General features: G+C 38.6%; 1 long non-coding RNA gene across 1 annotated transcript in view; it reads right to left on the reverse strand.

The window, feature by feature from the left end:
• Window positions 1–14,209: 14,209 nt before the first annotated feature.
• LOC140595600 (uncharacterized) overlaps window positions 14,210–26,151 on the reverse strand; it is a 30,203-nt gene continuing 18,261 nt past the window's right edge. The window contains exons 2-3 of the long non-coding RNA XR_011997313.1: window positions 17,101–17,164; window positions 14,210–14,321 (exon numbers count right to left, since the gene is read on the reverse strand). This is a non-coding gene — a long non-coding RNA (uncharacterized lncRNA). The remainder of the gene's footprint in view (window positions 14,322–17,100; window positions 17,165–26,151) is intronic.

Raw genomic sequence — 26,151 nt, forward strand, 5'->3', positions numbered from 1 at the left:
CCCTCAAAATTGTTTGGCTATGTTATAGGTAACTTTTGAGAGCAACTTCATCTCGATCAGAAGAAAAAAAAAACACAATAGCCTAACCCAAGTGCTCATAAATGTCAGATATACTTGTGCAAGCTGAGATTAGCATGTCTGTTAGGTCATGAGGGCATAGTCATTTCAGTTCAAAACTCCCCAAATTCACTTACCTTTTATTTGTCATCTGTTATGACATTTGAAGCTCAATTTGTGTGCTTTTCTTAGAATGTCTTATCTAATTGTTTCTGTAATTCAGAGTTGCAGTCTACATCTTGTGATGAAAAAAAAAAGCATTTGCATTTGCAATCACGTTCCCAAGTGCTTATTTCCAAATGATATTTTCATAAGTGGAGTTTGAAGGTTTTCTATAGTGCAATTCAAAAGTGTCTCTCCCCAAAGGGATAGGTTCCTAAAGCAATGAATCAATATATATTAAATATGAAAGGAGAAAAAAAGAAGCCAAACTTCTTCCACTGTTATCATGCTAGGACAAATGTCTACCTAACGAACCCAGACACAATATATTTGCTTTTTTCCTTTTCTTTTCCGTCTTGACAGGGATTCACAGATGTCTCTTTAACAACCATAAAACAGAAATACTCAATATGAAAACAAAAGAACATGTATATTGCCAGTAATAATTCAGGTAATCTACAACTCCTTCCATTAACACTGTTGTTTTTATCCGTTTCCACATGCAAACTTCTTTCTGCTTATAAATCAGGAGACTAAAGGGGAATAAATACATACGTATCGTAGTGATCTAACACCCATCCCAAGCAAGCCTCATCCTGTGTCACTGCCTAAGTCATGCAAATTACACCAGAGCTGCCAGTTGACTAAGATTAATGACACTGCGCCAGCTTCTTTGTTTCTCTCTGCGGCCGTTTAGTGTGAAATACTATCCAAAAACATTATCTATCCTCGATTAATCCCACAAATTTGTTCACACGATGCACATTGTTTAGGGCAATTTACAACAGGAACATACTGAGCACAATTGCATTTAATTACTTGGGTTCTAATTACATTCATTAAAGGCTAATAAAATAAATGAAACAGCTTTAAAAGCTTCTGCAAAACACATGGGTCTTGTCTCCCTAGTGAAACATACAGTAGATGTTTGATGTGAAACACAGACTTGACCATATAAGTGTGTTTATAGATGTATATATATACATATTCCATACGTTATGTAAGGTAGATTTTAAATCAGAAGCAATAAAACATCAAGTATTCTACAAATGCACTTACTTAATGAGTGGTTGAGAGATTTTAGGAACCTAGAACTACTTTTTATGTGGCGAATAAAGAGAAAAGCAAATCAGTTTTCAAAATCCATTTTGAATCTTAATTGTTTCCACCTGCGTGGCCCAGATGCCCAACCCTCTTTCCCATGTCCGTATCATAAAGACCACTGACCAACAGAACAGGGAGTCATCCCACTCATGCTGGGTTCTAGAGAATATTTCCATCAGTTTAATCCCAAAACTCAGTCAAGACTTTTGCCTTACTTCCCTCCAACACCAGAGGCAGCTTGTTGAAAGACCCTATAATCTATTGTATGGAAATTCATACTTTAAGGAACACTGGGCACTCTGAATAATTTATTCTGTGAGGGTAAAAAAAAAAAGAGCTTTGGAAATATCTGATTTTCCTAATACCTGCATACCCATTTTAATGCACTGTGTTTGGACCATTTGAGAAAGATAAAATGTAAAATATTAGTGCTGACAACTATGCCAGAGAGAAACAAATAGTGGACGTTCAAATAAGGGCTTTCATTTCAAGCTTTTCCATCACTTGGCTACAGCTCAGAATAAGCTATATTACTAAAGACAAATGTCTACCTAACTGTCTTATATAGCTTTGAAGTCCATGCTCTACATTATCGAGCCCAGGGTGATTTTATCTAATAAAGGTATACTGTGCCTGGTAAAGCCCTTTCCAGTGCTCAGCACTGGCAAAGGGAGTGGCGACATATAAATCTAAATACATGTGATTGGCATATCTCATCACAAACAGTATTTTGCTTCTAGATTGGATTTTGAGCATTATCTGAAATAAACCAAGAACTTTGAGGGTGATTTTGATAGACACCTGGATTTAGGATTTCAACTGGATTCAAATCTTTGCCAAAGAATGAAGATTAAAAAAGATAATAATAAGTCTAACCTAAACACATTGGAAATGTGTTCTACAACTGTCTTCTTTTATATGAGTGCTCTTTACCTAGCAAGTCCACCTCTAGGTATCCACTTTGGGGAAATACTCTCACACATGCACAAAAACAGAGTTAGGAAGATGGTCATTACAGCATTGTTTATAATGGTGAAAAAAAAATGGAAACTTCCTAAATGCTCATCAATAAAGGAATGTTTAATAATTATAGGAATCCATATTCTCTAGCCCTATGTAGCAATTGAAAAGAACACGGTAAACCCATATGTATTATATGGAATATTGTCAAAAAAGGAAGCTGTGGGACAACATATACTATATGAATGTACAAGATAAAAGAGTTTGTAGACATGTGTGTGTGCGTGCATGTGCCTGTGTGTGTGAGCACATAGAAAAAGATTTGAAAGAATCCAAAACCCAATAGCAATTGTGACTGTGAGGAGAGTAGACAAGGGGGTAGTAAGAGACCCTCAGAGCAGGAAAAAGGACCTCGACCTGTTACCCAATACATATCGAATTGAATTTCTATAAGAATATATTTATGTATTTTATGTAACTTTTTGAAATTAACATATGCACAAGTTGAATATTTAGAACCGTAACGTGTTATTAAATGCACCCTCATGCACACACATACACACACACAATAATTTCCCAAACATCTTCAACTTATAGCATTTCAGAACATGATCTGGAAAGTTATAACACGGAATGGGATTTTACAATCTAGTTTTCTCTTTGACACCTGCTCTCTGCTTCTACCTCACTATTTTTATTTCCTCCTGTTACGTGTCAGTGCCAGTAGTTTGGGGGAGTTCTCTTCTCCTAACACAGCTGCAGGAGGCACTTAGTGTCTTCACAGAATCCCCCTAATAGGAATGCTGAATTGCTTGCACCCCTGACCCTATAGAATCCTATGAGTTTCAGAATCGTGCCCAACATGGTTGGAGATTATTATCTCTTCTGGAAGAGATAATGGCACAGGCTTTGGTACGCTGCAAGCACAAGTGTGTGCGTTAGGAAAAGTTTTAAAAGAATGATATTCTGCAATAGCAGAATTCACTCATTGATGCAAATGCTTTAGTAGGATTTTGACACTCTGTTATAAAACTCAGAATCATAATAGCATAGAAAAGGACTTGACACCAAAAAAAAAAAAAAAATGAGTAAACTGAAAAGCAAAGCAGATATGAAACCTTGGATTGTATTTTCTGATGCAAGCCTACGTTTTCTCTTTGCCACTTCTCAAACACCACAAAATCTCCAGAGCTTGTGAGATTGAAGAAACCCAAGAGTGAAGATTCACCATTTCATCACATTATCTCTGATAATGCCTAGAGAATGCAGTCCAAATCTTTAGGACTGAGAGTTTTACATCTCAGTACCTGGTTTTCTACACCATGTGTGCTGCTCAGACTTGGTGATTTTTTTTTGATAGTCTCTCTTCCTAGAATCTCTTTGTCATTCTCTGCTACTCTCCACCTGTTAGGATCCCTCAAGGTCTACCTAAAATGTCATTTCTTCTGGTGATTTTCCCTGGGATCCCACGAGATACCTTTCCTGCTGAAAGTCATCTTTGCTCTTGCTGTACCTCCATTATAGTTTATTTGCCTCATGTGCTCTTGTATTATGGATCTCCATGTATGTCTCACAACCCCTCATAAAATGTAAGCTCCTTAAAGTTTGGGACTGCTATCAACATGCATGAAACCAAGTAGTGTACTTATCACATAGCAAAAAGGAATTTTTAAAAAAACAAATAATTGACCAGTTTAAAAGAATGCCTCCAATGTTTGAATAATTACTCAACAATGTGTACTGATACGTAGCCATCAGTAGACAGAGCACCTCCAATGTCTAACAGAGTACCTGGCATATAATAGGTGCTCAATAAATATTTGTTGAATGCATATGAATAAATTTATCAAGAAACAAATATATGAACAAACGAGTGAAGGTTTTTTTTTTCTTTCTTTCTCCCATTTGTCTACCCTAGGAGGGAAAATGTTATTATAGTGTCTCATGAATGTCAAAAATCCCTTCATGGCATTTCATCAAAAACAGCAGTCTTCAGTATTCTAGTCTAAAACTCTAATAACAGCTTTCTAACAAAGTCTGTAATTCAACAGCTAGTTTCCATTAAGAGTTTTAAGAATGACTCTAACATGCTTATAGTTTAAAATCTGTCCTATTTTACAATAAAGGCTGTAGAATGATTACAAATATGTTTAATGAGTCCTGGATTAGTAATTCAATATCTTTAGAATTCTGTCTTTATACATACTTGCAGAGATTTAAAGATAGACTGTTTTTAATGACATGAACATCCTGAGGGGTGATAGGCAGAAGAAATGCCTTCAAGGAGAACAGGAGGCTCAGTGATTCTTTTGTTAGTAGGAAATTCCCCTTGTACTTTATTCTGGGCAAGAGACCATGGCTTCCTCTGGGTGGCCAAGTGGCAGCATTCCTTGTATACACTCAGATGAGATGCAATCCCCTATATTACTTACAGGACCTTCTCTTTCCCTTTGCTAACAAAAATGCACAATGCAGCCGGAAAAGACCTAATCAAACAGTATCAATACAATATAATGGGATACAGTGATTTCTTTCCTTTTCGCCTTCCTTTTTTTACCCACCTCTAGGAAACTAAGAGGAGCTGTTCTACGTAAGCACCGGAGAAATATATAACGACAAACTGAAAGCTCATGACCTCAATCCTCAGTCGCCCCTTGCCCCTCATTACTGCAGTGGTTGGTGTAGGGAAGGATTAAAGAGGGCTAGAAATCATTGGGTGAGCATACAAGGGCTCAGAAATTTGACCTTCGTTACTTAAAGCACACAGTCTCCACTAAAAGCTGGTATATGAGGAGAATTAAAAACAGAACCAAGAAAGGTCAGGTGGAGTGCAGATGCACTAACAAAGATGAGGTTGAGATGGCAAAAAAAAAAAAAAAAAAAAAAATCCTCCAAAATCTTTTCTTCCACTGGACATAAATTGACATCACAAGGAGATGTTTTGGCTTTTGCCACTAACCAAAAATGCAGAAGGGCCTCCGTGCTAAAAGCAAGAGCTTAAAACTTACAATTGCCAGAACAAGGGAAGACTTTAGCCCCCCGAAGGGGGCTTTCTTAGGGCACTTTCTAATGAACTGGAATCAGATTGTGCCTCCCCTATATCTGATAGCTTTTATTATCTGTATCTATGAATTACCCAAGTTTAATGGGAAATACGAGAAGAGAGTACAAAGGCACTGACTAGTAAAATATTTTTACAATTGTGAAATTTGCAGCCCGTCTCTTTCTTCCCTGGGAAGGCAGAGTAAGGGGCAAGGGGCTAACATCATAAAGCATATGACCATGGCAACAGCCGCAATGGGGGCGTGAACTCAAAAGCATTTCAAAAAACATACACTAAGAAGTGAATGATTCCCATCTGTCAGCAACAATGGGGCCACATTATTCATTGTTCTGGCAGTCCTGTACCCTACGGGTGTTGGGAATAGGCCTCCCCCTTCAGAGATCTCTGGTTGTAGATGAGGAAACAGAGGGATCTAATTGAACTAAGCCTAAGTGACTTGTCTCAAAGAAGTAAGCAGCCTGAGTTCGGTGTTTACTGACTTTGGGAAAGAAAATCCAATACCCAGCTATTTTCTTTTTTAAGAACAATAGTGACTCTAAACATATTTTGTATTTCCATACTGGTTTGCACTTTCCAAAACAATTTCATAAATCTTCAATGAAGTAAATAGATGAGTTAAATATTGTCATCAAAAGATGGCCAAATGTTTATGGGGGGATCCTAATCTCTATTTTTTTCTATTTAAACAAACAGCAAATCCTCTGGGACAGTGCTGTCCAATAGAAATGTAAACTAATGCACTCATATAATTCAAACTTTTCCAATAGCCATAGTAAAAAAAAAAAAAAGTCAAATAAAAAAAGAACAGGTGAGGGGTGCCTGGGTGGCTCAGTCGGTTAAGCATCTGTCTTCAACTCAGGTCATGATCCCAGAGTCCCGGCATCAAGCCCTACTTCTGGCTTCCTGCTCAGCGGGGATCTGCTTCTCCTTCTCCCTCTGCCCCTCTGCCCCTCTCCCTCACTTGTGCTCTTGCTTGCTCGCTCTTTCTCTCAAATGAATAAATTAAAAATCTTTAAAAAAAAAAACAAACTAGTTACCTCTCATGTGCTCAGTAGCCACATGCAGCTAATGGAAACTGTTTCTAATAACATAGCCCTAAAGCTCCTCCTTTCTCCTAATGTATATGTTATGCTGTCCTAGCTTCTCCATTAGCTACTGCAGATTTCAGAAATATAAAAAACTGATTGACTTGACTTAGTGTCATAATTACCAAGAGCATCTAATAATCCACTTGGGAGATATTCACATAGTCTCTCAAGTCCTCAGAATGAGTGTGTGCGTGTGCGTGTGTGTGTGTGTGTGTGTGTATGCGTGTGTGGTGGATGAAGGATTAAATGAGAACAATGGAAGCCTGACTTTGAGTCTAGTCTCTTTAGAGGCACTATGATTTTGTGCAAGTCATTTCCCCACCCTGATCTTCCATTTATTCTTTGGTGAGATGAGGACTGGGTGACCTTTCTAGTTCTGACAGGCAGTGGCTTGGTAATAAAAGTTTACTTCCTTTTTGCCTTAAGGACCACATTCCTTACACTTCAGCAGTTGTCTATATGTTGTGATTTATGGAGTAGTAGTAGGATCACCAGATTTAGAAAAAAATATACAAAACATCGAGGTAAAGTTTAGTTAAACTAGAACTTCAAGAAAACACTGAATGATAAAGTATAAGCATATCCCATGCAATATTTACTATGTACTAGTACCAAAAATTCTTCCCTTTTTGTTTACTTGAAATTTTGTGTTTATCTGAAATTCCAATCTAACTGGTGCACTGCATTGTATCTGGCAACCCTAAAGACTAAGAAAGCCTCGTGGTCCTTTTCTTTCCCCAAAGTCTTGAAGTTCTCATATTGTAGCTCAGCAGAATGAGCTAAGTACAGGGATGCCTGGGTGGCTCAGCGGTTGAGCATCTGCCTTCAGCTCAAGGTATGGATCTTGGAGTCCTGGGATCGAGTCCCACATTGGGCTCCCTGTGGGGAGCCAGCTTCTCCCTCTGCCTGTGTCTCTGCCTCTCTCTGTGTGTCTTTCATGAATAAATAAAAAATCCTAAAAGAAGAAAAAAAGAATGAGATAAGCACAAGCTTTTGTCAGATCCCATGAGTTGGAACACTGGCTTAGTACATTTTTGCTGTGTGTGACTCAGTTTCCTCATCTCTAATCTTAAAATTGACCTATAAGGTGAGTATTTATCACTATTCCATAAATGAAGAAACAGAGTGGTTGGACTAATCCCTTTACATTCATATTTTAAACACTGATGTTTCTCTCTAAGAGGGCAATCATTAAATGAAACACTGTATGTGCCAGGTACATGTTAAGCACTCAAATGCCATATATTTGTGCTATCCCTAAGACTAGAAGAGTTGTGGGTAGGGTGGTGAGAAAGGGAAATTTTTACTTAGAGGATTTTTTTTTGGAAGGGCAGACATGAATGAGACACTATAACAGAAACTTGAGCAGCTGAGGAAGGAGTGATGAATAGAAAGGTAGGAAAAAAGACATATGATCTGGATGGGAGGGTACACAACCTTTAGCTCTCCACATGTTATCTGCCTCACTGAGCACTGCACATGACACTATGTTTCAGAGTTTCTGTTCTGCACGTTTTACAAAACTCAGTTTCATAGTAATTTTAGTACTGAGTATGGCAATCTGAATCAAGGTTTTCCTTCATTAAGGAAAGCACAGATACCATACCCAAGACAAATTCCTTTTCCCATTTCTCCGATATTTCTGTAAACCATGTACAAAATGCAATTGCAATATACAAGGATAGCATCACTGGGAAAAGTAAGCTTTCCTGGGGGTTTGGGGGTTGAGTGGCAGTGGGAAAGGGCCAATGTTTGCCTTTACAGAATTATGAGCTAAATTGAAAGCATCACTTCTGGGGTTCCTTTTAGTGCCATTAGCAGAGCCACCTCTATCTTCCACCAATGGCTGCCACTAATATGGTGTGATATTCCCAAAGCTTGGAGACCAGAAAGCTCTTTACTATTTTTCTATTGCCCTAAGAAAGCTCTATCCCCTCTGACTGAGACTGATTAGCAAGTAAGAAATCTTTTCCTCATGATTTACTTCCTAAATTCTCAATTCCAATGATGCTGGCCTGCAAATTTAATGAGATCATACCTTTTAGATGTTCAATAAACATTATTTTTGAAATAATAATAATAAAATCATCAAATTTAATGAGATCATACCTTTTAGATGTTCAATAAACATTATTTTTGAAAGAATAATAAAATCATCAGACCTTCTTTTAATAATCCATGATTTTTAATGAGATCATACCTTTTAGATGTTCAATAAACATTATTTTTGAAAGAATAATAATAAAATCATCAGACCTTCTTTTAATAACCCATGATTTTTTTTCTCACTAAGCCTTACCTAACTTGTTGAAACCAATGAAAGTTGTCAAATTTGTATAGCTTGGCCTCCAGAGCATATTAAGACTTCAGTGGGTGGTAGACACAAAGCAAGAGCAAGTTGATACTGAAAATAGGAAATTGACCCAACAGTAGGGCTGGCCACTGAGGAAAGTACCCAGTAGTGCTAATTAGCATCTGTATCCAGAGGGTTTATCTGGTCAATGAGGACTACAGCTGGAGTATCCAGACTCTTGTGATTCTCAAATTCAGTGCCCATGTTTTGGGGTTTCAGTCTATTTAAGGATCAGGACTGGTCTAGGAGCTAGAGGTACCAACAAGGTCTAGTCCCTGGGAAAGGTGGCTGGCAGAGGTAAGCAAGGTACCTCTGGCAGTGGTCTGGGATCTAAGGCAGATCAGATTGCCTACCAGATTTTGAAATCCTTATCTGAAAACTCAAGAAGAAATCTGTTTATACTCACTGAATACACACAGAAAGATGACGGGAAGCTTTCATTTTAGGGGGTATATGAGTGCCAGAACTAATCTTGCAATAACAGGTCTTAGAGATCTTACAGAAGCAGGACAAATTCTAGACCACATACGCCAATGAGGCATAATCTGTTGATGTTTTTTTCCATCATCATTTTTTTCTTAAGATTTAAGCCCAAGGATTAAGGAAGACTGATTTTTTTTTTTATTATTTATGATAGTAACAGAGAGAGAGAGAGAGAGAGAGAGAGAGGCAGAGACACAGGCAGAGGGAGAAGCAGGCTCCATGCACCGGGAGCCTGACGTGGGATTCGATCCCAGGTCTCCAGGATCGCGCCCTGGGCCAAAGGCAGGCGCCAAACTGCTGTGACACCCAGGGATCCCAGGAAGACTGATTTTAAAGATGGAAGTCTTCAGTTCATACATATATCTATAGGCCCAACAGGACTGGTGAAGGTAATAGGCTGATAATTTATCCATTGAGTTAGATAGCCTCATGTCACATGTACCCCGAAGTTTCTCAATAATGGCTAAATGCCATTTTTGAAAAAGCAATTCAAACTAATTATTGTCTAATGTTAATTAAGAAACACTTTAAAAAGAGAACACAGTTTTCCAACTTGCAGTTTGAAAAGCAGGCCTAATAAGAGTTCAAAAGGCTGTTTTCCATGAGCCTGTAGAGAGAAAATATCATTTCTTCTCCAAGGTATAATGCTCTAATATAGTCTACTTTAGAAATATGGTTCAGGTCTTTAAGTAGAGCTGACAACACCTGCCGCGCTATTCAGTCTTTGACTGTGGACTCTCAAGGATGGTAGATGGGGGAGGGGGAAATGAGAAACACTGGTCAAAGGGGACAATGTTTAAGTTAGGGTGAATGCATTCTGGAGATCTATGTACAAAGTGGTGACTGCAGTTAACAATATTATATCGTATACTTGAAATCTGCTAAGATGGTAGATCTTAAGTGTTCTCACCAAAATTCCTATGGTAAATTATACCTCAGTACAGTTCAAAAAAATCTAGATGAAATGGAAAAGGTATGGAAAATGACCAGAGACAGACACCTAGAAGCCCCTACATACAAAGATGGGGAAGAGGAATGACAGTTAATGAAGTACACTGAAAAGGAAAGGTCAGGCCAAAGAAGTAGAAGAGCCAGGAGGAAAGGCCATCATGAAAACCTAAGGAAGAGGGTGCTTCAGAAAGTCTGCTGTAGTCAGTGGTAGCAAATATGGAGAGGCCTAGATGTTTCCTACTTGGCTCTAACAGCTTCTCTCTAAGCAGATTCACACAACATTCTAACTTTGGCCTAGTCACCAGCTTCAGCAAAGGCTGGAAAAGGATTAAACAGAGTTCGAGCTGTAAATCTGCAGGAGAGCAAAGCAAGGTCTTTTCTTCTTTGTGCGGTGTAGAGGACCACACCTAAGGGGCTACTGGGGAATGCATAAAATTGCTGCCTTTAGCTTCAAAAGTGAGCAAATGATTGTTTTAATAGGACATAAAGTACAGGAGTCAAACCAAGACAATGGAAATAAAAGTAAAAACCAAGAGATTCCTAGATATCATTTGAAGGCATTTAAAAAGATTCTGTTTAAGATTCTTAGGATTTGCACATAAATCTGGTGTTGGCAAATAATTGCCTATTCCACTGCCAAAGTTTTACTTTGGGGTTCTTAAAAATTCTCCATACATATGGTGACATAGCCTTTAGAGCTTAGAATTTAATTTTTCACCTGTATGCTAGAAAAGCAATGTGTTAGCTTCAAGTAATACATTATTTTTCTAAATATTCATGATAAATACTAAGACTATAATATTACATGTCTCATGAAAGCATTACAAACCTCAACATTCTTTCATTGTTGTTTTAATAGATTATTGTAAAAATACCTTAAACTTGTAAAAAACTGAAAACTTGGGGGAGGTGCAAATATACAAAAAATATACAGCAAAATATATCAGAAAAAGCAAATAGTTTATTTTTTCTGTTTATTCAATATATCACCATACTCATCTGTCCATGCATGCTATATGTTAGCATAGAACTTTTCCAACATTTTGAATTCCATTAATCTAAAATACAAAGCCCTACACCTGTGATATATTACTAATGCTAATAGATAAGATCACCCAATTATAAACTTCAGTTTACTCTTATTAATGTAGCAAATGAAGTCATGGAAGTGAGTGAGATCTCATTTTGGATAAGGTTCCATTTCTTGTTAAATGTTGTTATTTCAGAGTTGGGCATATATCATCATTGATATAACAATAACAGATGTCTTATTTGTGGATTCCTCTCCTGTCTGCCTCACAGCAATGATTTTACTACTTGTGAAGGATTACAAAAAATTACTGGAAGATTTACAAGAGGTCTCTGCAGTATTTATCTAGAAGCCAAGTATAATATTGTTTTTCCAAACCCATCAACCAACACAACTTAATCCCAACTCAAAAGAACTACATTATTCTTTCCTTAGTAAGGCTGTATGATTACAGCTTCTGTACCCTTTTTGTCAATAAAAGTTGGATTACTCGCATTGCACATGTTAGGTGGGGTTATGAACATCTCGTTCCCTGTTTTCCTGAAAACATCAACAGTTAGGTTTTCTGGAAGATACTGACATCAGGTTTTGTAGTGTGTACTTACAGAGCCAGTTCTTTTTTTCTCCCCTACTGGGGTGCTACTTTTTATTTTGGCAGTCCTTAAAGGGTTTAGGACTTGCTTGTTTTCAGGTTTAATTGAAATTTCACGTTGTTCCTTATGAATTGCTTGGGAATAAAGGCCAGAGAACTTTGGGGATCTTTCAGGACATTTAAATACCTTTCCCTGTTAATAGTCTACTGAAAAGAAACCTAGGGAGACGAGCCTTTAAATGTCATAATCTGGGATCCCTAGGTGGCTCAGCAGTTTAGCACCTGCCTTCGGCCCAGGGCATGATCCTGGAGTCCTGGGATCGAGTCCCATACCAGGTTCCCTGCATGGAGCCTGCTTTTCCCTTGCCTATGTCTCTGCCTCTCTCTCTCTCTCTCTCTCTCTCTCTGTCTCTCATGAATAAATAAATAAAATCTTTTTTTAAAATGTCATAATCTTGGGCACAGTCACTAGGGCCATGTCCTTGAGTACCAGCAGCAGTATGGCGTGACAGCATGTGCTGCAGATGATAGGAATGTCAGAGTGCAAGTGTGTGACCAAGGTGCTGGAAAAGATCTGGTGAGATTTCTTAATATTTAAGGAATTTTTCACAAGACTTCATTTTGGGTTCCCAGTGACATATTAGGGCTATCGCTTACCATCATCTTCTTACAGGGTAATAGTCAAGGTGATTTTTATTCTAACAAGCTGGGCAATGGGCACCTATAGCACATCTGATTTTACTCTATATTGTGTTTTAAGAGCATACCAGAATCCAGTCAGGGATTCTTTAGATCATTTACAGGAAAATGGTAACATGGTGATGGAAGAGCTAAGAGGATCCAGGCAAGGAACAATGAAGCAACCCAGAAATTAGCAACAGCAGGAAGCCTCTGCCACCTCTAAGGACCAAGGGGAGTAGGTGTTATTCCTAGAGATCAAAGGCAGGGCCTATCTAGGGGGAGCTAGAACTCCAGTTGAGAATTGCCTGGTGGGAACAGGAACCATGGAGGGAGAGACAATTCCACAGGAACTAGAGCCACAGAAGGAAGGTAGCCAGTGCCAGAAATGAAAGCCGAAGGCAAAGACCTAAGAGGAGAACTATGTAGCTTCTCTCCCACTGCCCACCAGCCTTCCCCCTGTGTCTGCCATTGGCCAAAACCAGGCAGAAGCCATTGGGAAGGGAGGTTGTAAAGCAAAGGTCCCTGCAACACAAACCAGAGAGGTGCAGAGCAAAGAATGGATTTGAGAGGAAACAAACAAATGACTGGCAAAAATAGTATCTGCTACTCAAAGAAACGTATGTCAAAAGCTGAAAAAAATTTCAGATTCTTTCAGTATTACATACAGTCTCCATCTTCAAAGAATCATTGGAAAGACGAGATAATAGGCATTAGATAATTAAACAATGCAAATATATGAATACTGTCTCCTTTGCTGGAATGCCCCTAGTTAGAATGTGATTTAGCTCATATATCATTGGTCAGCAGGAAAATATAATTAAAAAGCAGGGGGATATTCTTGCAATGTGGAATTCACCTTGTTTCAATATGCAAGAGGGACAAAAACATAGCAAGAGGAGAATTATAACTTCCTGCAGGAAAGAAAAAGTTCCCCAGCATGGCTATTGCCTTGGTCACAGCAACCCTTTCTAAGGCTGCAGTATATACTTTTAGAAAATTAAAAATGAGAGCTTGCACTCTAGGCTCCTCCTCCAAAGAGGTGCTTCCCCAGCATAAGGAAACTCTTAGCTTGTGGCAGGTTGCAATGTCCCAGAGCTCACCTTAGCAACCACCCATTGGCTCAGACTCCATTTCCATCCATGTTATCTTAGCAACTCCTCCCTAATTAATCAGAACATTAATAGCATCTCCAGTCTATTATTACTGTTTGCTATTGATATCTATTATGGCCATATCTGGCCACACTAAAGAGGGGTGTATGCTAGGGAGATCCAACTTAGCTCAGATACCAAATATGGTTTTTATTATGCTTTGATTACAAATTGCATGAGGTTTTCAGTGGTCTGCCCAGTAAGCCCTTTTTATTGTGTGCATTTGTTTTGTTTTCACGTAAGACTGAATTTTTTAGGAAAACACATATCATGTTATGGTACAAGCACTTATAGTAAAAATATCATTTGTTTTGGTTACAAAGCACTATAGTATGGAGAAAAGATCAACCTGGATCATTTGTTCATTCATGCAGCATTTATTAAACATCCTCGTACTTGGTCAATTCAAATATGAATCAGGTATAGGAAGAGCTTCCTCCCCAAAGAAGTTATAAGTAGACCTGCTCACACATCATTAAAATACAAAGCAGGGATCCCTGAGTGGCGCAGCGGTTTGGCGCCTGCCTTTGGCCCAGGGTGCGATCCTGGAGACCCGGGGTCGAATCCCACGTCGGGCTCCTGGTGCATGGAGCCTGCTTCTCCTTCTGCCTGTGTCTCTGCCTCTGTCTCTCTCTCTCTCTGTGACTATCATAAATAAATTAAAAAAAAATTAAAAAAAAAATAAATAAAAAATAAAAAAAAAATACAAAGCAGTAAATATGATAGGAATATTATTGGCATGACGAGAGAGTCTAGTACAGGGTAAAAGCAATTTTGCCAGCAGCAGGAAAGACCTCAAGAGATGATATTTGTGTGGTCTTACGGTAAGAGTTGGCAAGAGGTGAAGGAAAAAAGAAGCACAGTATGCTGTAGGAAAACGTGCAATGACATAAAGTAATATAATTAATTAATATATGAGTTTGATAGGAGTGTCTAGGAATGGAGCCAGGGATGAGAATCCATGCAGAAAATGCCAAGAACTGTAACCGGAGAAGTTGATGTCTAATAGCCAAAAGCCTGATAGGTCGAGCGACAGGAGTTTAGCATTCACCCTGTGAACAAGTGGACTCCAGCTGAGGTCTTTAAGGAGAGAAGTAACTTGATGAGAATTGTTTTCAGGAAGATCATTCTGGTGTCTAGGTGAAGAATGAACTCGAGGGGAGGAAGACAAATGCTGGGGAGATCAGATAGGAGGCTATATGAATACTCCAAACAAAAATGATGAGGGTCTAAGCCAGTGGCCATGAGGATGATAAAAAGGGACTTTAGCCAGAGGACACTTCTGAGGGAGAACTGACAGGTCTGATGATCGATTGGACATAAGAAATAAGGGACATAAGTCAAGGATGACCTTAAGAGTCCTAACTGGGGCAACAGGGTATATTGAAATGCTATTAGTCGAGGTACAGGATTCTATTAAAAAAATGCAGATTTGAGGATGAAGGTAATGGGGTTAGCACTTCTATTTTCAAAATGGTCAGATTATTTCAGAAGTAGACATGGGGCCTTAATTCCTGTGAGATAGCTGTATGAATTGGTGAAAATCCATTGTTGACAGATATTTAACCATCTTTCTTATGGTTTGCATAGTATTATAGTGAATCATAGGTAACCTAATTCCCTGATCTGTTAAATGGGTTTTACTTACCATTATCTGTAAAGAGATCAAGATAAAAATCTATATTCTCAACATTTCAAAATATTATGAGAAGTAGCAATACTTCCAATCCACAAAGCATCTGCACAGCTTGACAAGCATACAAAATGTAGATTGGGAAAGAAACACTGGATCTCTGGGCAGAAGCACTGCATGGGCTAACCGAGGACAGATGCAGTTTCATGGAAATGCTTGCAGTGTACATAAAGAAGGCATTGCACAGCCTTGAATTAATAGGAATATATATTCTAATTAATTGACAGCAAGAGCTATTGATAGAATGAAAAGCTAGATCTCTAGCTCCCTAAGCAAGCACCCTGACACAGCCAAATAAATTGCTGAGACTCTGTCTTTATATAATATATGATGTGGTCTTGCAATAATCATCCTATGTCTTCCCACCCTCCATCTATTATTTTGGATTTGGGGTTCTTTGTATTTAGACCCAAATTTAGTACACACAAGAGAGAAAACCTAGAGGTAGAAATTAGAGCAAAGAGCGACAGAAAATTTTAGAAAAGAACACTTTAATTCAGCCAAAATGGCCACCACGTGGCACATATAAGAAGTCTGTGATTTTTGTAAAAATAAAAATTCCACCAGTGACACTCCTTCACTGTGGTGCTTTTTTTACAGCAGAAGTGAGAGTTATACTGGGCCACTGGCATTTTCTTGTCACTTTCTTGTGACCAAAAGCACATTGTCATATAGGTGATTATTATCAGGAAATATAATTTTCTTTGTACTTAGTTACCACACAACCTTGCCTTTTAGTAGTATCTTCTAAAAAATATTATATGAACCTCTTCAGACATACTGTGTCTTCATACATGTCAAATCCCTAGGAGGTGTTTAAAGCCAAAAAGGCAGAAACACTGGTCCGACGCTTTCATTTATTGCAGTGCCTTATGAAGTAAAGGCTTCCTTCAGGCTTTTTGCTTAAAGTGCTGCTAAAAATTAAGTTGGTGTGTTATATTGTACTGATCTTTGCAACACAGAAATACTTTAAACCAGTCTATTCATACAAACCCTTTATTTTAATATGCAATTGATTAGCTAGCATTGCACATAAAGAGAGAATAATTGTAAATTGCCAACTAGTCTATAAATATTCCCCTTAGGAGTGCCAAAATTGCAAGCTATAATACCACAATAGTGATGGAAACTTGAATAAACTTCTGTAAATTAAAATTTATGTCCTAATGATGTCTCCACCAAACCAATATTATCATTACTGTTTATTGAGCAATAACTTGGTTCCAGGCTTGGAGTTAGGGGTGGAAAGACATAAAAGATAAATAAGACTCACACTCCACTCTCTGAAATTAGTGAAGGAAAACTTAAGAATATTAATAGCCATCTATAACAAAAGTGATCAATGGCATTATTATATATACAGGACACAGATGTGCATTGGGTGTGTGTGAGTGAGTGAGTGTAACTACAGTGAGAAAACAGTGGTGAACACAGTTCTAATGAGAGAAAAGTGTCAAATAAGGAACATGGCACTGTAGTGAGTGATAAATTCTGGCTTTGAGAAATATCAGTGCTTTGACTCCTGGCTCTGTCTCTCACTAGCAAGATACTTTGTCTCACTGGGCCTGGATTTCTTCATGGGAACATCAAATAAGAGCAACGCTAAAAGCACCCAGTGTAGTGCCTGGCCCACAGGAAGTGCTTAATACATAGCAGCTATTGCTACTATCAGGAAAGGCCTCCTAGAAACAGAAGTTTAATAGACAAATTATGCCAGGCACTGGGTATTACCATTTACAGTTTCCTCCAAGAGAACAGCAAGGAGTCACCATGGAGCATCATCTCTGGTGGAGGTCTAAAAGGAAAAGCAGAGGGCAAACTGTGCTGGTAAGAAATAAGTGTACAAATAAAATGATGCCGAGTGAGAGAAAACCGGAACTCCCCAAATCTAAGGAATGAAACTGAGTCAGGAGTCAAGGAAGTCTTGGTAACATACTTCCCCAGCAGGATGAAGGGTGTGCCATTGGATGTAGCTGTATTCTTTGGCTCTGCAGCCAGGGTGGATGTCTTTCTTAGGGAACATAGGAATGGGGCATGCAATTGTTGGAGGATATTGCAGAGGGACATGTGGAAGGAGGGCAGGGCATTAATAATATTTGCAATCAGGATGGGTTGATATTATCAGAGCATGGCACTGCCTTATTCATGACTTACATATGGCATATGCTTTCGCCAAAGGTAAGAATTGTTCATAAACCCCTCAAATTCATTATCATCTCAATCCTATTTGGGGAATAGGGAACATGGCATCTTTGCAGTCCAGAAGACTCTTAACACTTCTTAAGGATCTGCTTCCAATTTTTAGCACACGGCCTAACAAAAGAGACCAGATTCCTTGGGATTCAATTAAGGGATTCCCTGCAGGAATGCAACTACTCACCCATTAACTTTATCCTGTTGTGGATTTCCTAAAATTGCATAAAGGATCCTTGTTTGGTAGAGAATGCTGCACAAAACAGAAAAGCTTTGGGAGACTAGGCCTGAGGAAGAAACAACGAGGGAGTATTGTGCATGTTCCTCTAATACTTTGCAAAATTTGTGTACCGTGGTGCACATAGAAATGAATTCTGAATGTGAGTCAAACAGTAGGAGGGCACTGTTGATGGCTGGATCTGTCAGAAAGCTGCTCACTTACAAAAAAACAAAAAACAAAAAACAAAAAACTACAAGGAAAATTGTGAATTTCCTGCTTAGCATTCACTGTAATTCAGCAATACTTCCCTTTAAAAATGTAAAACAGCAAGAATATGGTAAATGAAGTGCATTTTTATTTGTTTATGACATGAGAGTTTCTGACTTGTGAAAAGGCTAAAAGGCCCACAGGCAAAAGAATCTTTGTCTCAAAGGGAAAATGCTGTGGAAGAAAATAAAGGTTGGGTTAGGTATTCAACAAGATTCAGAGTCACTCTCCAGGGAGATGTCCTTCATTTGGGGAGACTCTTAAGCTCATTCAGGCCACCAGGGTACCAGTTAGCACAAGGCAGTTGTAATTCGCTAAATGGAACCCTGGTGGCCTAAAAGAATCAATGCTACCAAAGAGACAAACTTACCTACAGGGAGCAAATTAGGTGCTAGCAGAATGTCTGATTATTTTGCCGTTTATATTTATAGAGTCAGTGAGTCAACAAGTATTTATTGACCCCCTAGAGGTAGCACTGCTCACTAATAAATGTATGGGTACCTATTAGTGGTTAGACACAGTCTCCTGCCCTCAAGGAGATTTACAATCCAATAGAGGTGATAACTATCCTTTAAAATGGATACTTATTAATAAAAACAACAAAAGGGAAATTAGGAAGTTTGGGCTGGGAATTTTTTTTGCCACATTGGAAAATGGGATAATAATAAATCAGGACAAACCTGAATGATGGACTTTGATTGGTTTTTCGTTGTTGTTGTTATTGTTGTTTTGGTTTAAGGGGGGGCGGTGGGGGGGTTGTCTTTGGTTTGAGGGTTTTTTGGGTTTTTGTTTTGTTTTGTTTTGTTTTTAAAGGCAGAAATATTACATGACAACAGGAGGAAGGATTTATTTGAAACCTTCAGAAAAGTCAAGAATTTTTTCAACTGAACAAGGGAGAAAAATAGTATTAGCACAAAATGAATGCTGTCTTGGTTGGCCAGCTAAAAGATACAACATGGCTTGAGTTACATAAGACAGATAACAGACTCTGTAGGTAAAACCGGCTACTAGGGAAGAGTTTTGTTTGCTTGCTTTTTAAAGTTAACATCTAACAAGGAAGTCATCGGAGGTAATTATTAACAGAAATACAAGATCTAAGGAATGACCAGTATTTTTTGGCCGTGTGCAATAGGATTCTGAGTAAGGGGAGCTTAGGGCTAGGAAGTAAATAATACAGATTCAATCATCTTGCATCCCAGTCTGGGTAGAGGCTGTCTAGTGGGACTAGAGAAAGACAGTGAGGTGCTTTGGTAGCTCAGTGGTTGAGCTTCTGCCTTTGGCTCAGGGCGTGATCCCGGGGTCCTGGGATGGAGTCCCACATCAGGGTCTCCATGGGGAGCCTGCTTCTCCCTCTGCCTATGTCTCTGCCTCTCTCTCTGTGTCTCTCATGAATAAATAAATAAAATCTTAAAAAAGAAGAAGAAGGAGGAGGAGGAGAGGAGACAGTGAGAAACAAAGTCACATTTGCGGGTGGGGGGAACCTATTGAAGGGGCATTTAAAGGAGCCTAACCAGCCCAGCTTGAGTCATATTGAGTTTGATAATGACAAAAGGAAATCTAGTGAGAGTCACACTGAGGGCCACTTACCAAATAGTACTAAACTCTCCCTGGAAACTTTCTTGCCACAGGATGGCCTCCTATGTTAAGCAGGGTCCCTCACAATCATGAAGAGACATCTGGGGCCCGAAAAGGAAATGTATTTAAAAGAAGTGTGTCTGTGGGAGTTTAATCTATGAAAGTTAAGCGTGAGATAAAATGAAATCTTCAAAAGGATTTCCCACAGTAAGGAAATTATAGTGAAAGGGGATGAATTACGTTTGCATTGAGATGCTCTTCCACAGATCTGTGAAAAGAAATAATGTCCCTATTTTCGTTTCAAACTTACTGAACTTAAGAAGTTTTGTTCAGGGTCAGGAATGAGAAGTCTGAACCAGCAATAACAGCAGACTTAGGGACACTTAACAAATCGTACTAACCTCCCCCCCCCACCCCCCAAAGCCCTTATTGACACAGGGTAGCCTTCCATGCTAAGCCAGCCCCTCACGATCTTCAATATCTATCTTAACCATAATGCAGTCCCTCTCTGGACCCCATGGCTCTGCAAAGTGCTATCAGGGAAACCAGGCAATCGGAGTCCTAGTTCTGCTACCTATGGTTCTGAGTTAGGCTTAAACCTCTTTGATATCCATTTCCTTGACTATTAAAGAGAGTCAGATAATAGATCCTATCTCAGGGATGTTATGAAAATTAAACAAGATAATATATATCAGGCATCTTGTATACAGTGTGTACTCACTAAATGTCAGCTATTACTCTAATATACCTTTCTAAATTATAAATATACATGCAAAGGAATCTTGGATATGCCATCAATTTATGTGTTCATTTCTTTCTACTTCCTACAAATATCTTTTTTTCTAAATCCTTGTCCCTCTTTAGAACCTATAATAAATTGCCTATTTTTAAGAATCCTCACCCCTCTCTTGTTAACTATATGCAAGATTATTATTGTACTTTTACAAACTCCATTAATTTTCAGTCATTTCAATCCAATGCAATTCCATTTTAAAGGACATGAGATTTGAAATCAGAAAATGTAGGTCTCATAAGTTTTAGCCATAATGTACAAAATAATGAAACTTGTCTACAAAATAATGTAGACAAGTTTCTGAACCTCCATGAATCCAAATTTTCTAGTTTTGTAATAGAAGTAAGAGCAACAGACATTTACACATCGCCAGCCTTGCAGGATTATTATTAAAACAACTCAGATAACACATGTAAAGCTCCAAAAAGCTGCAGCAATCTGAAAATTATTGTTAGAAACCACTTTTAGAGGATTTTGTGCTTATCACTGACTAGAGGATGAACTTTGAGAGTAGACACCATTGCATCTGGTACAGAACATTTGTATCACCAGGACTCAAGAAATGTTCTCTATGCGTTTGCACAGAGATAGTTGGCAGGCCCAGAAAGAAGACAGGGCCTAATCCAACAGAGCTGACAGGGATCCCACTGAATGATTCTTTAGAGTAGGGAGCTGGAAAGACTAACTCGAAATGGTACCAACTCCCTCCCACATGTTGTGCTCTTTTTGATGACAACAATGGAGTTTGAGGTTCTTGACCAAAAGAATTATGTGATATCTTGGTTCAAGCTTGCAACTTCACCCCTCGTTCTAAAAGAGTAGTTGCCAGTTCATGTGCAGCTTCTCGTAGTCCTTAATTCAGGCATCTTCAAGAGGCTCTTGATCTACATGGCTGGTATATAATCTTCAGAGTGTGGCATTTCTTTCTTTTTTTTTTTTTTAAGATTTTATTTATTCATGAGAGACACAGAGAGAGGGAGAAGCAGGCTCCCTCCGGGGAGCCTGATGTAGGACTTGATCCCAGGATCCCAGGATCACACCGAGCCAAAGGCAAACACTCAACCACTGAGCCACCCAGGTGCTCTGAGTGTGGGATTTCTGAATCAGCACATCATATTATCCAGAGTTCTAGAAGGCTTAAACTAGCCTCTTGGTTATTAGTGGTACAAACGAATCTCTAGAATCAAACTCATAGAAGCATAAACCGAAACCAAAGAGGCAACATTTAAGCACTATCTGAGGTTCTAGGAGTGACGAACATCTCCCCCAAATTGGCCCTCTATCTCAAAAGCCTCTGATTCTGGTCCAGCATTTGCATGCTCTAAAACTACTCAAAGTTCACCTTCCAATTCCATCTCACCCAACTCCACCTCGGAATCTCTTCCTTTTTGTTACATGCTTCCCTCACAGGTTATCCATCAATACAATGGTTATTATTGGTATGCAAGAAAAAAGGGGTTTTAAAATGCAAGCGATGACAACTTCGAGGATAATGATAGGGACCAGCGTAAAGCCAAACCAGCTTGTTCTTACTTGAAAGAACAATTTAAATAAATATCTAATTATCTCAAAGCACACCATTCATCATGCATCATAACATATTTTGAAATCAATTTTCTGTCTCTCTGTATAAACCCTACCTCAACTTTTTCTCCTCCCTCTCTCGAAACATCACAATATTCTGTCCCACACACAGCTCACATTCCCCTGTTGGTTCTTGTTCTTTTACTCTACTTTTACTCCCCAGTCTATTCTTTACTCCAACTAATGATGCTCTCTCTTCTTTTCTATGAGAATTAATGTTTTTTCTTTCTGTCTTCTCCAGCCCTCCACTTAGTCCACCAATACCACAATAATTACAGACAAATATGGGGAGGGGTAAGAGAGACGAAAAAAGCTGTGAGCACTCAGACTTAATAGGTTTGCCTGTCACAAAAATGAACATTTCAAGCTTGAAAATTGCCCGAGTTTTAAACACTGTCTGAACTTGATAACACAGAAGTAATGAGCAAAAACTTTTGGAACCCTCCTAAATATTTTGTACACCTGGATATGCCCCCCAGGAAATTCCTAGCAGTTAAATTAAAGTGCTGCTTTAATTTTCCCCAGGTATGGCAGACAATAGTGAAGAATTCCTATCAGTCCTCTCCCACGAATTCAGTTTCAAAGCTGTTAGCACAACACTAGCATTTCAACATTCTTTTGGCTTTACCATCTTTATGTTCATTTTAAATTAAGAAGTCTAAAGCAGATCTTATCAAATCCATGATATTGTTAAGAGCACTTCAAGGTCCTTTTAAAAACAAGAATTACTTACATCAACTTACTTTATTGCTTCATTTTCTGACTCTAAAGGACACAAAGTATACTAAAGCAATTTAACATGGCTGTAACCTACAATTTTAACTTACCCTGAGGGGCCATTTCACCTCTTGTTTTACTTTTCCAGACCGAATCAATAGAGGGAAGAGTCAAGTCAAGACACATGTCATAACTGTATTAAAGGTCAATGAGGTTTAAACAAATTGGGTTCTGCTCATAAATAATTGACTCACAATTTGTACCAAGGTACAGGGTGAAATGCTATTCACCTGAAACATCTTTAAAGTTTATTCTACCTATTGTTGGCACCTGAGGGAACTATAACTAAACATATGCTTGGGTCTACAAGTCAGCTGTCAACAAAGACTCTCTCAAGAATGTAAGGGGTAATAATTCAGTAGGAAACATACACAATCCACCTTGTTCATCACAAAAGAGGTCAAAGTAAACCCTTGGTATTCTGTAACATCGGAGGGCTTGACTAATTGCAAGCAATCCTAAAGATCTGCACCATCTCGCAATTTGAGACTTTAAATCTCGGGTGCTGTAAAGTCGGTATATGAAAATGGGCGCAGCTTCTTGGAAGGGATCTTCAACAGCTGTGTAATATGCATGGATGCCCTTAGCTTTCTGGTTCTCTGCTAACCATCACACAGAACTCTCATTAAGGCTCGAGATGGGCCTTTAAATTCTTCAGTCATAAACCACTGCATTGGGGGAAATGTAGAGCCATAGTAGTGTTTCTACTCTTGAAGACCTACAAAGGGATTGAGTACTGGGATGGAATATAAAGGAAGTTAATCAGGGAACTCCTGGGAGAGTTTCCCTGTCTCATAGGGGACAGGCATGAGTAAGAGAATTCAGTTGTGCTGCCCTTCCCCACTCTTCCTACCTTGAACAAGAACCAAATGCCTGCATCTGTGATAGCCATCTTGCAGCTGACGGGTGAAAAATGAAAAGTCCAATGCACTAAACATGATGGAGAGGAAACAGAAGGAGTCTGAGCCCTTTATGAAATTGTTAAATTGCTACACTCTGGTACTCTTTACATCTAGACTTCTTGTTTTGTGAGATAATTAAATTTCCGTGTTGTAAAAGATGGATACAATGGTATGTAATAGTGTCCCTTCTCTCAAGGAATTTATTATTGATTTGGGAAAATGATACAAGAACTCAAATGATTTTAGTTAACTAATAGAAAAGTATATGAGCCTTTTGAAAGGTGAAAAAGTGCTATGAAGGTTTACAGTCACGAGGGACCTCATCCAGCCAGAGTTGATGAAGAGGACAATCAAAGAACAGGTGAGGAAATGGAGAGGACCGGATGGGGTAGGAAGAGAAGATCTCAGACAGATTTGTGTTTGTCTTCTAGTTCTGTCACTTATAAACTGTATAATCTTGAACATGTGGCTTGAAGTGCTCAGGCTTTCAATTTATTTGAAAGGCTTCAAAGGTGATTAGCTAATCTTTGGGTAAAGAATTTAGAGCAAAGTAAGCAGCCATGAATCAGTAGCTATAAGTTCTGGAGAAATAGCATAGTAGTCCATAGTTTATCTTAACCATAGAAATTAGACCATCAGTCCTACTCTGCCCTAATCTACCAATATGATCTGGTTGAAATGAGATTCATAATGCCAGTCAATGAAAAAGGAAATGCCTACTTGGTGATGTAGTAAGCAAGGAAGAAATGCAGCATCCATAGCTTCTCTACCCTACTCTTTTGCTCTTTGCCGCAGGTAGGTACAGATAAACCATGGCAGAGAAATCATCACGTCCTATCCCCTACCCCACCACCACCCCATGGAAAGATGTTCCTGCTCCTCCAGGTAAGAAGTTAGGATTCATGTCTTTTCCAGGTACTGTGTTAAGAAGCTTTCCCTCATTTAATTCTCACCTGAAGGCCTAGAGGTATATATTATTATCCACATTTTACAGACGAGAAAGCTAAATTTACTATAAGTTAAATAATGAGTGAGATGCCTGGGTAGCTCAGCGGTTTGAACGTCTGCCTTCGGCTCAGGTCATGATCCTGGGATCTGGGATTGAGTCCCGCATCGGGCTCCCTGCATGGAGCCTGCTTCTCTCTCTCTGCCTGTGTCTCTTCCTCTCTCTCTGTGTCTCTCATGAATAAATAAATAAAATATTTAATATATATAAATAAATAAGTAAATAATGACTTAAATCACACTTTTAGTTAATAGATAGATGAAATTCATACTTACTTCTCTAATTTAAAAAACCTTCCCTCGCACCATTGCATCACACCACTTCCAATTAGAGTCAAGTCCATTTCCTTCATGTTCTGAACTGTTTTGAATGTTAAGGCCCACAGCAAGAATATATTCCTCTCTCAACTCTTCAAATACTACCACCATCAGGGTTAGCTGTCCATAATTACATTCATGAAAGTAGTGTTGGCCAAGAGATCAGAACTGATGTTGTTATATAATAATAATGTAGCATGTCTTATTAACAGTACTGGACACATTCTTGCATTTGTCCCTCCCATCAAGGAAAGAGGTAAATATGAATGTACCCATTAAATAAATCCAGAAGAAACTGAAAGCCTAAGAGGTTAAATACATAATTTCTTGCATAAATTTATAGGTAATAAGTGATGGGGCAGGAACTCAAACCCTGGTCTATCTATACCCAAAGTTCATATCTTTCCTCCATTTCGATTTCCCTACCCCCAGCTCCCCAATTCATCTGTATGTAGCCTTTTAAATAATAGCCCGAATTCCCAGTGCTTAAGGGAGCAGAACAGACCTGATTTTGAATTTGTGAAACATATTCTATTTCAAAATTCTTATAGCAGGAAATGTTTAGAAGAGTAAAGCTTGTGATTATAAAGTCAATTATAATCAAACTTGAGTATCAGAAACTATAAATAATTAACATTGTTGTGGATGTTTTTGTCACTATCTAGAATAGGATGTTAGCTAGACACCAGGAAAATTATTTACAAATGCTAATATATGTATTATACATGGGGGGGGGGGCTGCGGAGGAAGAAAGAGAGAGGGAGGGAGGAGAGTGGGAGAGAGAGAGAACTTTCTTTTTAAACAGTGAAAAAGAGCACATGGCTACTTCTTCATGATATGCAATGGAACTAAAGTGAAACTATTTGTGACATGCAATATGATTTATAAGAGAATGAATTTCTTTTAAAGGTAAGTACATTAGAGATACAGAGAAATGAGAACATCAAGGATTTTTTTCCCCTCTTCTTTGCATGAGCAAACTAATTGCATGAGCAAACTAATTGTTTACATTTTCTAAATCTAGTGTCTTCCTGAGTTGAAAATTTCCACCTGGAGGAAGTGTTTATGACCATCTTGTAAATCACTACTTTTAAAAAATTAATTCACATACATTAAATCAGTAGATATTCTTCATCCACGGGAGAAAA

This window comes from Vulpes vulpes, chromosome 15, assembly GCF_048418805.1.
Source record: "Vulpes vulpes isolate BD-2025 chromosome 15, VulVul3, whole genome shotgun sequence".
NCBI classification, from domain to species: Eukaryota; Metazoa; Chordata; class Mammalia; order Carnivora; family Canidae; genus Vulpes; species Vulpes vulpes.